Consider the following 13,351-nt stretch of genomic DNA (forward strand, 5'->3'; position numbering starts at 1 on the left):
CATGAAAAAAGAAAAATCGAACATTTTTTCACAAGTGCTGTCACATAAAATCAACTGAAAAAAAACATTTGTGCTGCCTCGTTTGTATTTATTTCTTACTCCACTGCAATAATACATAATTTTACCTGTTTGAAAAAAATCTGCCTTGGCATTGTCATAACATCAGTGTAAATCTGGTGGAAATCTGTTTGAGGTGGGGTGACTTAGTCTAATTTTCTTTTTTATATTTTATATTTTATTTTATTAAAATCAAAAACATTCCATACATGCAAGTCAAGTTTAACAAAACTGGTTTGAAACAAATCAAAGTCTAATTTTCTCTATAGTAGTTTGTAAAATCAAAAAACTCATCGTTTGGCAGACTTAGCTCATAAGTGTAAGGATTGATGTGAGAAATTAACACCATAACTTGGATTCATTGGGTTAGGTGAAAGTCTGGTAGTCGATACTTGCAAGAATTACACGAATGGAAGCTCGTCATCTTGTTTTGAGAGGTTTTTTTGTGAGTATCATTTTGCCCAAAGTTATATGTTAAGCTGAATAAACTATACATTTTTATTGTATGGTTGCTAGAGTGAGGGAAGCTTCTCTTGTCAAGATTTTGTAAGAACTTTAGCAGGGGGATCTATTGGTGGCGAGTATAAACTGTTTCTTCATACTATTTGTTAATCGGTTTGAGCTTTTGTTCTGCATTTGCTTTTCTCACATGAAAGTGAATAGACATGAGAATACCTGGATGCTCTCAATATGTGTGGAAGTCCTAAAATTTTTATTCAGTCACATTTTCCCTCCTTCTGCCAGCAAAATTATCAGTCAAATAAGAGTCCATTGCTGCATGTAGGGATGGGAAGTTTGAATCGTTTTGTTCACTTAACTGTTTCTTGAATCAGTAGATACAGTTTTGCTATAAAGGCATTAATCTTTCCAAATCTTTACGACTGATTTGTAAATTTGTGATCTCACCAAGTACATGAAATTATGCTCTCATACTGGCTCAATCTTTTGCTGTTCTGTTGTCGCAAAGAGGAAATACTAAAAATGAGATTGTGGAGGAATTTGGGGATTAAGTCAGAGGTTGCATATAAGATGAAGCTGAATTTGGTTAGGTTAAATAGGTATTGCACCATTGTGAGCTGGAGGTGTTTGTTTTCTCGTAATAATTTTATTTTGTATTGTGTGCCAGAAGTGTTATAGATTAGTACTTCTGGGGAGCGAACAGAGCTCATATTTCTTCTAAAACTGTTAGCTCACACCTTTATGGAAATTTGTATTTCAACAGATATTTTTAATTTTGACTACTGGGTTGGAAAATCTTAAATTTTTATAAAAAAATTACACATCACAACATTTTCATTATGTCATGTTTCAGTACTATAGTATATTTAACTTTAAATAGAAACATGGGGACCTCCGTTCCTCACAAGATCAATGTTCCACTAGTAGTTTATGAGTCCTAGCAAGCTGCTACGCCACGTGTTCTTGACCGGCTGACTGTATGCCAAAGCTGTCTCTTCCTATTCCTATCCTGTAATTTACTTCTGGAATTTGCTTCACACTCATCAGATGTTGCTGATATTCTTTTTCTTTGTCATGTCGCCTTCTTGATCAATTTCTCTATGGTGTTTGCTAACGATGGGAATGATAACATCCATTTTTTACTTTACCAGCATGTATCACATCAGAAGGTTTCAGTTAAGGCTGGAATCAAAGTTCTAGCCATAGCGGTTCTCAAGTAGTAGTGTGAAAGACGGGCACAACCCTTAGCATTATATACATGCAGATTTACAGTTAAACAGATTTCTAATATATTGTGTTGGGGTTAGGTACAGTTTGTTAATGACAAACCAATGTTATATTAAACTATTTTATATTAGCCTAGATTATCTTCTCAATTACAAATTTATGGTGAGAATTTAATTTGCTTTTCTGCATTACAATATCTAATAGACAAACTTTGAGATATGTTGTTCATTTAAATAGTTACGTAGGTCAGAGGTTTTGCTATAGGTTTTATAAATCGGAAGCAGAAGCGCAAAAATAAAGTGTGCCAAACGTAGCCTGGTTTGGAAGAATTTTTTAGAAAAAAGTAATGAAGTTGGTTTTAAACTACACAGTTCTGTGCTGAAATACAAAAGCAATGTGCCTATACTGTGTATAGATTGACAGGATAGACATGTTGCTAGTCAATGTGGTTGATGGCAAAAGCATTCGGTAGTTATTTTGAGCTAGTATATCAAGTTCCACCAAGAAGCACTGTTGCCAGCATAGAAAAACATTTTGCTGAGAAGAAACAAAAGCTAGGAATCCATCTAACCACAGCGAGAAAGCTTGCATTCACAACTGACATTTGGACTACACTAAGAACTCAGTGGTATTACATAATAATGTGCCACCATATACACAAAAACTAAAAGATTTACAGTTAAATATTCAACTGACAGCCCTGCCATGATGCTGTCTGCTGCCATTAAGAAATTAAGATTTGCAGACAAAGTTACTGCATGTTTTGATAATAATACACAAAACACAGTGATTGTTAATTCACTCCCCCATTGTGAACTGGTCTTCAGTAGCATGTTCTGCTTGTACACTTCAGGTCACAGTCAGTGACATATGTATTACTAATGATACTCTGATCAGGGGAATTTTTTTTTTTTTTGTAAGCCTTGTGTTCTATATTAGTCTTACGGTCTGTATTTTTATAGTTAAACTTTTGACCACGTATTACCTCTTCATTTTTATTAACAAAAGAAAATTTTAAAATAAATAAAAATCCCTTAAAATGCATTCTTCTTTAAAACTATTAAATTGTGCAGAAAATATTTATCCTTAATACATGCAGAATAAAAAAAATAAAATTATTTTCATAATTATAATCATAAGTACAGTGCACTTATCTTAAACCATCCATCCATCCATCCATTATAACCTGCTATATCCCAACTACAGGGTCGCGGGGGTCTGCTGGAGCCAATCCCAGCCAACACAGGGCGCAAGGCAGGAAACAAACCCCGGGCAGGGCGCCAGCCCACCGCAGGGCGCACGCACACACACACACACACACACACACACACATACCAAGCACACACTAGAGACAATTTAGAATCGCCAGTGCACCTAACCTGCATGTCTTTGGTCTGTGGGAGGAAACCGGAGCACCCGGAGGAAACCCACGCAGACACGGGGAGAACATGCAAACTCCATGCAGGGAGAACCTGAGAAGCGGACTCCTAACTGCAAAGCAGCAGCGCTACCCACTGTGCCACTCTATCTTAAACCAAGCTTAATTTAAAAATTATGTAGTTTTCACCATTTGTATAATGAAAAATGTATATATTCACAAACATTGATTCAGTTACAGTAATTGATTATGTCAGTTAAACTCTACTTAATGTAATACAATTAGGTCCATATGTATTTGAACCGTGATACTATTTTCGTAATTTTGGGTCTGTGCACCATCCCAGTGGATTTGAAATGAAGCAATCAAGATGTGGTTGAAGTGTAGACTTGTAGTTATAATTTAAGGCATTTAACAAAAGCATTGTGTGAGCCATATAGAAAAGACAGCCATTTTTACATGTTCCCCCCCATTTTCTGGGGTACAAAAGTATTATAACAATCATTTTCCATTCTTATTTGAAAATCCTTTGCAGTCAATGACAGCCTGAAGTCTGGAATTCATGACCTTCACCAAGTGCTGGGTTTCCACCCTGTTGATGGTTTGCCAAGCCTTTACATCAGCTGTCTTCAGCTGCTGTTTGTTCATTGAACTTTCTGCCCTCAGTTTTGACTTCAGCAAGTGAAATGCATGTCCAGTTCAGTTGAGGTTAGTTGATTGACTTGGTTTTTGAAGAATATTCTACTTCTTTGCCTTGAAAAGCACTTGGTTTGCTGTAACAGTATGTTTTGGCTCATTATCCATCTGTACTATGAAGCGTCATCCTATCAATTTTGTAACATTTGTCTGAATCTGAGCAGACGATATAGCCCTGTACACTTCAGAAATCATCCTGCAACTTTTGTCAGCAGTCATATCAGTAAACACCAGTGACCCACTTATATTGAGTTATTCATGCCCATGCCATAACACTGCCTCCACCATGTTTCACAAATAATGTATTATGCTACAGATCATGAGCCGTTCCTTCCTCTTCTTTGTACTCTTTTCCATCCATTATTCTGGTATTTATTGATCTTAATTTTATTTATCCAAAGAATACTGTTCCAAAGCTAGACTGGATTTTTAAAACTATTTTCTGGGGACGTATAATCTGTACTTACTGTACTTGAGGATTACCAATGGTTTGCATCTTGTGGTAAACCCTTTATATTTACTTTCCTGTAAGACTTCTTGTGATTGTAGACTTTGGAAATTATAGGAATATCTTCCAGGGAGTGTTCTTGGTTTGCCCAAATGTCATGAATTGTTTGTTCTTCACCAAGGAAAGAATTCTGCGATCATCTAGCACAATTGTATTTCATGGTTGTCCAGGCCTCCTGGTGTTGCTGAGATCACCAGTGCATTCCTTTGCTTTAAGAATGTACCAGATGGTTAATTTGACCACTTCTGGTGTGTCTTGTTTTTTTTGGATGGGTTTTGTTTTGTGTTCTCTGCCTAATGATGGCCTGTTTTTACTTGCATGGACTGCAGTTCGGACCTCATATTGAGAGTTAACAGTGACAGATTCTAAATGCAAATTCTACACTTGGAATCAACTCCAGATCTCCTACCTGCCTAACAGTTAATGAAATAATGAAGGACCTGCTCACACCTGGCTATGGAACAGCTTGTCAGTTAATTGTCCAAATACTTTTGAGACCTGAAAATGTATGACCAAGTATAAAAATAGATCATACGATATTTCTGTTAAACCCTTTGGATTAATGTTGCAAGCCAACACTTCATTCATATAATTATTTCTTCATTTCAAATCTATTGTGGTGGTGTATAGAGCCAAAATTATGAAAATGGTGTTATTGTCCAAATACTTATGGATCTAACTGTACATGCACTTACGGGTAAATTATAAATAGAGGCTAGCATTTTTAATTATGCAGTACTTGTTTGTTACCAAATCTTATACTATGTGACACACAAACAAATAATAAAAACTATACTAAAGAAATCTAATCAAATTTTCATAAGATGTTCATCAAGAAGATACAAGGCTAACATACAAGTTTACAAATAAAATATACATATTTTACTCTTAAGCTAACAAGCCTATTTTTTAATATGCAGCACTTTCAAAGTCATCTTATCTGTTCTTTATCTAATTGAAAATTTGAGCTAATCTACTAAATTTAGGCTCATTCACTATCCACACTCGGACAAATTGTGTCTATTTTAATTAAACGACAAAATAAAAATGTCTGAACTTTGTACAGCAGCTTTTCTTAGTGTTTGTCTAATTTCACCGGACAACCTGTCTGAAATTGTTTTGTCATTTTATTACTGCACTTCTTTAATATAAGAGCCAGTATTCTTTTCTCTGTGCTAAAGTGTGCCTAGCTGATCTCTCATGTGGCAAAAAAAGACTTGTTCAGGATCAACTAGTGTAATACAGTACATTGCAAAAGAAGCCCTTCAACTAAATTACTGTAAAGCTTAAATATTAGACACTAAATAAAATAAGAATAATAAATAAAATGTCATAATTTAAAGAGACCGTTTGCAATGTTTCCAGAAAATGTTCAGATTAATTCATATGTGTGTAATGCATAAATAAAACTTTTACTAGCGAAATTTATCTTTTTTTCAGTTTTATTAATTAGGGTATCGTCAAACAGCTGTTTAGTGATCAACAGTTATTAATCAATTATGAAATATGATCAATATTTACTTTTTTATACTTGTAAAATAATAGTTTATGAAGCAGGAAAAATAAATGTAGAAAGTAGTAACTTTCTGTAATCCAAACTGTTGAGAGTTCTCAGCATTAAGTACAATTTGCTTAAATAAATACTGAGTTGCACTAAGCTATTTTTAGTGATTTCAATATCAAACAGACAGCTGTAACGTCTTTAAACTGTTATCACAGCTTGAGCCATTTAGTGTTGGATCCAGCACGTGCAAGCTTTAATGCACGTTATACAGTTTTTAAAAAATTACACTGGAATATGTCCTTTTCAATTAAAACCAATAACAGACATTCTGTTTTTAGTGTTTAATTTTAGTCTGGCTTAACCTAAATTGCTGTACAGTGATCCCTCGCTATATCGCACTTCGTCTTTCGCGGCTTCACTCCATCGCGGATTTTAAATGTAAGCATATGTGAATATATATCGCGGATTTTTCACTGCTTCGCGGATGTCTGCGGTCTACAGTACGTGTGCTTCCTCAGTTGATTTGCCCATTTGAATTCAAACAAGGGACGCATTTGAATTCAAACAAGGGACGCTATTGGCGGATGGCTGAGAAGCTACCCAATCAGAGCACGCAGTTAAGTTCCTGTGTACTGCTGATTGGCTCAGCAACGGAGTGCTGCATTAACCAGGAAGTATAATCTCACTCATTCAGCATTAATGTACGTTACTGCTAATGCTTCAGGATTGCAGAAAAGGTAAAAGTTTTGGATATGTTGAAGGAAGGAAACAGCTACACCGCTGCAGGACACAATTACAGCATCAATGAGTCCACGATTCTTTTTATTTAAAAAGGAGGAAAAGCATATAAGATCTACGGCCGCAGTGTCCTTTAATCAGGGTGCAAAACGAGTTGCAAGTGGACGTGATAAGGCAGTAGTCTGGATGGAATCTGCTTTAGGGATTTGGATTGAAGAGTGATGGAAGAAGAACAACGGCAGTGCTAAACAGTCGCCTGAAGAGGCTCCTTTAGAAGAGCTGTAACGCTATCCTTTGTTGTGCAGTAAAATTAAACTCATCGTTATCGGACAAGTCGTCGTGTCATTGTTGGTGAGTAACCATAATTAATTATTTACGTACAGTACTTATTACATGTACATAGTTTAGTGTTGCTGTACACACATTTTACTGTATACAATTTTTCTTGCATTGTACGTATTTATTGCTGGTAGCCTGTCTGTTGTAATGGCTGTAACGTATGTGATATCGGAGACGCTCGATATCTTTAAAATAATATTTAGGTTTTACTGTATGTAAACTGTGTTTACATACATAATTTCAACGAATCTTACCTAATATCTAAGAGAATACAAAGGGTTTATGCTGTATAACTGTGCGTGAAATGTTTATAATAGTGTGGGAGAGTTTATAAGGGCTTGAAATATATAAAAATAACCATATAAACATATGGTTTCTACTTCGCGGACTTTCTTATTTCGCTGGTGGCTCTGGAACGCAACCCCCGCGATGGAGGAGGGATTACTGTAATGTATTTTGAAGGTTTAATTTGTTTTACCTTTTGGATGAAACTGAAAGTTTTTGTCAGTCTGGTGTGTTTTCAGTAAACATAGTTGTTATTTTATATACTCCATTTTCTTTTCTTTTCTTTTTTTTTTTTTTTACCAAAAAAAAAGTTGTCTTAATAGTTGACAAACAGCTGGCACTCTTCAAAGAAATTGTCCTTGAGTTGTGCCACTAATTAATTTCTGTTCCTCCTCCTGTTGATTGTTAAATTGCTGCTTTTAATTAAGATATCTTTAATAAAAGATGAGAACACAGTATTAACATAAATGAAAGAGAACCTTTGCTGAATCACCTTGGTACATAAAGATATCTATGGTAGATTGTTTCAGCTTAGCAATGTAAACTTGAAAATGTGGAATAACAATTGATTTTCAGTAAAGCTATGAGTACCATTAATTATATAGAAATAAAGCCATAGTTCTTCATGGATATCAGCATCCCTACATTAAATTGAATAAAAAAAAGTCCAAGTAATGTTTTTAAATCACATAAACGTAAGGTTTCTTGATTTTCTAAAGTCAGTCGGTACATTTTTATGTGCTTTAATAACCCAGTTATTCACAGAAACCCAGTTAGAGAAACTGGGATATTGGTCCTTCAGAAACTGGAGTAACACATGTACATTTCTCTGCAAGCCACCCACTTGTGTAACCATATAAACCCTTAACCAGGATGAAAAGGATTTCGTAATCTGCATATTTTCTTTGCTTCACACACTCCTCCAACAGGCATGGGTAGAAAATGGTGGAAACATCCATAATGACAAGTTTCCTGAGGCAAATGCTCAGGCGATCATATTATTCCTTCTCTAGGTTGAAGTAAAATGTCTCAATATTTCAGAAATGAATAAATATATAATGGTGAGCTGAATGTACAGTGCTAAGATCAGCAGCACAATCTTGGGAGACACATGCTTCATGTGTAATTTTTGATTTGCAGCAGCAGCCATTGATGATGTTTATTTTAGTTTTGTGCTTTTTTTATGACATTGGACAGTTTTGCCAAAGGATAACTGTATAAGTGGACTCACACATGTAAAAAAGGTTTTTAAGAATCCATGTTTTTGGCTTAACCGGGTTATTTACCTTATCACAGTTTTGTGTGTGAATTTATAAACACATTCACCGTAACGCAATATTTGTATGCCATAACCTCTTAATTGATATATTTTGAATAATGACACGATTAGTTGTTAGCCATTTTTCTTTCTTGACTTTATAAATATCAAAAATCAATAATTAGCTAAGCTCTCCTTCTCAGGGGTGGGGTTTGATTTGTCTTCAATTTTGTTGGGTTATAAATTGATCTGTTTGTATGGAATGATTACAATGAAAATTAATAAAATAAAAATATATAAAAAAAAAAAATCATTAATTGAATATAACTGTGATAAATAATAAATAATACCTTAAATAACTTAATGTAAGAGAGTTAACAATAAAGCATCCAGTAGATCTAGATACTTTTCCTTATTCAAGATGTGGATGGATTGTGGGGAAAAGCTCCTCCTTGGTCTATCTGAACTAGATTTTGGGCCATAGTACAAAAAAGAAGCTGCTGTTGTATGGGAGGTATTTTCTGCAAAAAATGAAATACAAATGAAAATTATAAAATGAAAATGCAATCTCTCTTTTGCCATTTATTTTTGAATGTCTATGTGCAAGGATGTTGCAAAAATTAAAAATAAAATGAAATAACACCATTTGCAATTTAATTTTCCACACTTGTAAGAAACATTTATTGTAATTTTCATTTCATTTCACTTTCATCTTTTTATTTTCCATACCCATCTTGGTGTGTCAGTGTCATAATTAATATAAAAATGCAATGATTTATATTTGTTTCTTCTTCATCACATGCATAAATTGCAAAAATGAAAATTCAATATTTCCTTCATATTTTTTTCCATTGAGTTTGCACTACATACTGTATGTAAAAAAATTTAAACAAAAACTCAAAATGGGTAACCCTTTTGGATATTCATTTTCAGCCTGAACAGCAGCGAAGCTTCAAAAATTAAAAGCTAAATACAAATGAGCACTGGTGCCCCTTGCTGCTTATTGAATTTTCATTTTTCACTCTGCATTTTCATTCTCAAGTTCTCAACTTGCAATATTTTAATTGGTGTGGGTCAATGAATGGGGATAAAACTACACATACAAGTTCAAGGTGTGGTTTCTTGATTGTTTTGTCTCTCATAATCCTTTGCACATTAACCATAATGCTTTGTGGCTCAATTTCCAACACTTCTTTGTCCTTCGAACCTGAAGATCATTAGAGATCTTGAAAACACATACTGGAATGCCATCCAGACCTACTGCTTTCGTGGTGTTCACTTTTCCTGAAAGCTGTCTTTGTGTCTTGTTCTGAAGTACTAGAGTGTTGTACTGTGTTAGCCATTATGAATGTAGTGAAAAGTCAAGCAAAATGAAGGGTCCTGAGTTGCCTCAAAGTCTTGTTCTAACAAAGTGAGCAGTGTTTCCTTGCTAAATGGTTTTCCTGTTGCAATCGTTTTGGACCATTGGCTGTTGTTAACAGCATTCACATTAAGCATATCAAGTCAAGTCATATGCAGAAGTTATTTAGCTTGTCTGCAGTCACTCAGTGGGAGTAGTTTTATTATAGTCTGTTGTTGTCCGCAGACTTTGCCACAAGTGCCTAGGATCAGACTGTTCAAATTGCTCATTCACTCTTTCCTCCTGTTGTTTCTTAGCAGTTTTAACAGCTCTCCTTAGACTGTATGCAGCAGCTTGTGTGTTTAGTGCATTACAGATGGTTTTAACCACTCATGGTTTCTGGTTTGGGTAACTCCTGATGATGACGACTTTTGTTTCTGTTTCATTCATTAGATATTCTATATAGAAAGCCACAGGTTCTATAAACCCATTAATATTGTCATTAGAGCTGAACCTGAACATTTCTCAATCAGCAATGTTCAGCACGCCCTGGAGAATGGTCTCTGATTGGTCTGTTCAAAATATGACCTCATGCGTGACTTAAGCTTCCATCTTTAACCCTTTGAACCCATCAAGCTGGTTTTTGAACCAACTGCATAGCATTAAATATATATACCTGAAATGAAAGTATAATGGCTCACCTATCTATTGTCATAACCCTGCTTGTCTAAAGAACAGCCTACACCACTGGCCAGACATTTCGGAATACCTCAGTTTTTCCAGTTTTCCTTCAGATTTTATCAGTTGAACAATGCAATGAATGACTTATGTTGGTGAAAAGTTAAGAAGTAAACTTCCAGAGGTTTAAATTTAATGTTTAGGTTAGCAAAAACTGAAAAAGGGGAAATATCAGAATATTACAAATGGGCCTTCTTCAGGGAACAACAAATAGGTTACAATCTATAGAAGTTCTACAGCAATTAAAGTAAATTAAGCCTTGCAAGTTGAAGACAAAAATGTCTTAAGGCAGAGTTGGAACAGATGGTTTTGCTACAACCCGTGAAGTGCCACTTGGACAATATTATACTGTAGAAAATTGTAAATTGAAGTGATCATGGCAAGGAAACGGCAATTAACAAATGAAATGAGACGGAGCAAGTCTGGAAGAAAGTCTTATGTACTAATGAATCAAAATTTGAAATCTCCAGTTAATCATGCAGGGTGTTTGTACATTGTTGAGTTAGTGAAAGGATGTTTCCTCAATGTGTGATGCCAGCTGTCAAATACGGAGGAGGAAGTGTGATATTCTGGGGTTCTTTTGCTGGAGGCAGAGTTGGTGACTTGCTTTCTGAATCAAATGGGTTTCCACAGTTTGGCTATTTCATCAGAAAAAGGTAGATTCTTTGATGAATCAAAAACTTAAATAAAATTTTGAACATTTAATGATTCCTTGACTTATTTTTTTATTTGTCATTGTTCTGTGCCTTGATTTAAAAGAAACATTAGGACATTAAACTATGTGCATTTCCAGCAAAATTGAAAAAATGGAGGTTTTTATAAAACTTTGACAGGTAAAGTTTGCACACATAGCTGTTACGCTACAGTAATGTTACGGTACAGTATTCTGTAAATCCACTGTGGTAGAGGCATATTCCGGAAAAGCAGCTATACCTACAGTATCTGCCATCATTTCATGTCTGGCTGGCATACTGGCCTTCACTGTATTAAGACCATGCACATAATATACTGCTGTCTAGTTACAGTGTTACACTATGTTTGTAAGTTATGCTGCTGTTATTTTTTCCTGTTTGTCAATGTTGGTTTTGCTCGTATCTTTTCCAGAAGGAAACCAAAAGAATAGTAATTTAGTGTTGGAGCAACTCAAAACAATAGACATGTAGTGCGAGCAGAGAAGTACGAGGGCCCTGAGGGAAAAGGGAGACATGGGATGATTGATGGAACGGTGGTGAAAATAATGTGAAGAGTGTTCTTGTTCATTGTTTCTGGCACTGAAAACTGTTTTGAAGCCTGTCACTCAAAGGTGTAGTTTTGGTGTTAGGTCTCTGGATGTTAAAAAAAAAAAAAAATGATGAAAACTGCAAGACTGTAAGTGATACAGCTTATTCTATAATTTTAATCTGTTGTTGTGACATTGTGGCTTATCTTCATATTATCATCCAATAAAAATTTTACTTATAAATCATAATGTTCGATTCTCAAAATTGTTGAAAAGGCTATAGTTATACTGCCAAAGTTCTAGGGTGAGCAAGGTTCACATGGTTAATTTTTTTTTTTTTAATCTTGGCATAGGGCATAAGAAAGATGGTGGAATATGCCCAAAGGAGGCACCGTTTGTGTTTTATAGCTATCATTAAAAGGAGTTTACCAGTGATCTAGTGTCCTATAACTTCTGGGAGGACATGTACAGTGATCCCTCGCTATATCACGCTTCGACTTTCGCGGCTTCACTCTATCGCGATTTTTTTCTCATACACGCTTACGTCACTACACATGCGTTTTCTGAGAACTTTTATCTAAGCCCCACAATGGCTTCTAAACGTGCTGCTTTTTCTAAGCCTAAGCACCAGAGGAAGATCCAGGAGAAGGTGAAACTCTTGGATATGATCAAAGATGGCAATACCCTACAAAAGCCTCCTCACGCATATGAAAAGACAGCGCCAGCAACTGCCTATCAAGATGTTCTTCAGCCACGCACCCAGACACCCACTGCCTACTCCTAGTACTCCTTCAGCGGAAGAAGACAACGACGCACCTGCTGAAGATACTGCACCGCCTTGTCACGCTTGGGTCACAGATTTGCACAGAGACACAGGAGGTTGTAGAAAAAATAGAACTTTATTCAAAGCACTGCAAACAAACATTTGTCTCTTTTCAAAAGTTTAAACGTGCTCCATGACAAGTCAGAGATGACAGTTCTGCCGGGAGCAGAGAATGTCTGAGAGAGAGAGAAAGAAACAAATCAACCAATTCCAAAGCTGAGAGGCGCTGCACAATACTTTTAAGTAAGCGGAGTACTGCGTGAGAGGTTTATCGCGCGTTATAGTGCAAGTAAGAAGGGTAAGGAGCAATGTGAAGGTAGACTGTCAGCTGTTTCAGGGTTTTTCCCAGGGGCGTCTGTGTCCTCTGAGGGTGCGAGCAGCGCTCCAGCTTACAACCTGAAGACTCTCCTACTCTCCTTCATAGGTTAGTGGTTGTGTGTAAGAACTGTGTGTGTGTGTAATTAAATGTACAGTACAATAATAATGATATTTGTAACGTCTAATTTGTTTTATTTTGTCTAATATATTGGGTAATACGAGTGTTATGGTGACTAAAGGATGTTATTTCATGTCTAGAGGGCTCTAATAATGTTCAAAAACATATTTAGAAGGTCGTAAACAGGTTTTCTATACTCTAACTGCAAAAATATTTGCTTTATAAATAAAGAATCCTACTTCGCGAAAATTCATTTATCGCGGTAGAGTCTGGAACGGATTAACCATGATAAACGAGGGTTCACTGTATTCCTGATAAATGTTTTGCATTACCTTTGTGAGACTAGC

General features: G+C 35.6%; 1 protein-coding gene across 1 annotated transcript in view; it reads left to right on the forward strand.

Moving 5' to 3' along the window:
* Positions 1 to 13,351, forward strand: part of dcaf12 (DDB1 and CUL4 associated factor 12) — a 96,864-nt gene that overhangs the window by 2,291 nt on the left and 81,222 nt on the right. The gene's annotated exons all lie outside the window — the stretch shown is intronic.

This window comes from Erpetoichthys calabaricus, chromosome 7 (genome assembly GCF_900747795.2).
Source record: "Erpetoichthys calabaricus chromosome 7, fErpCal1.3, whole genome shotgun sequence".
Taxonomy (NCBI): Eukaryota; Metazoa; Chordata; class Cladistia; order Polypteriformes; family Polypteridae; genus Erpetoichthys; species Erpetoichthys calabaricus.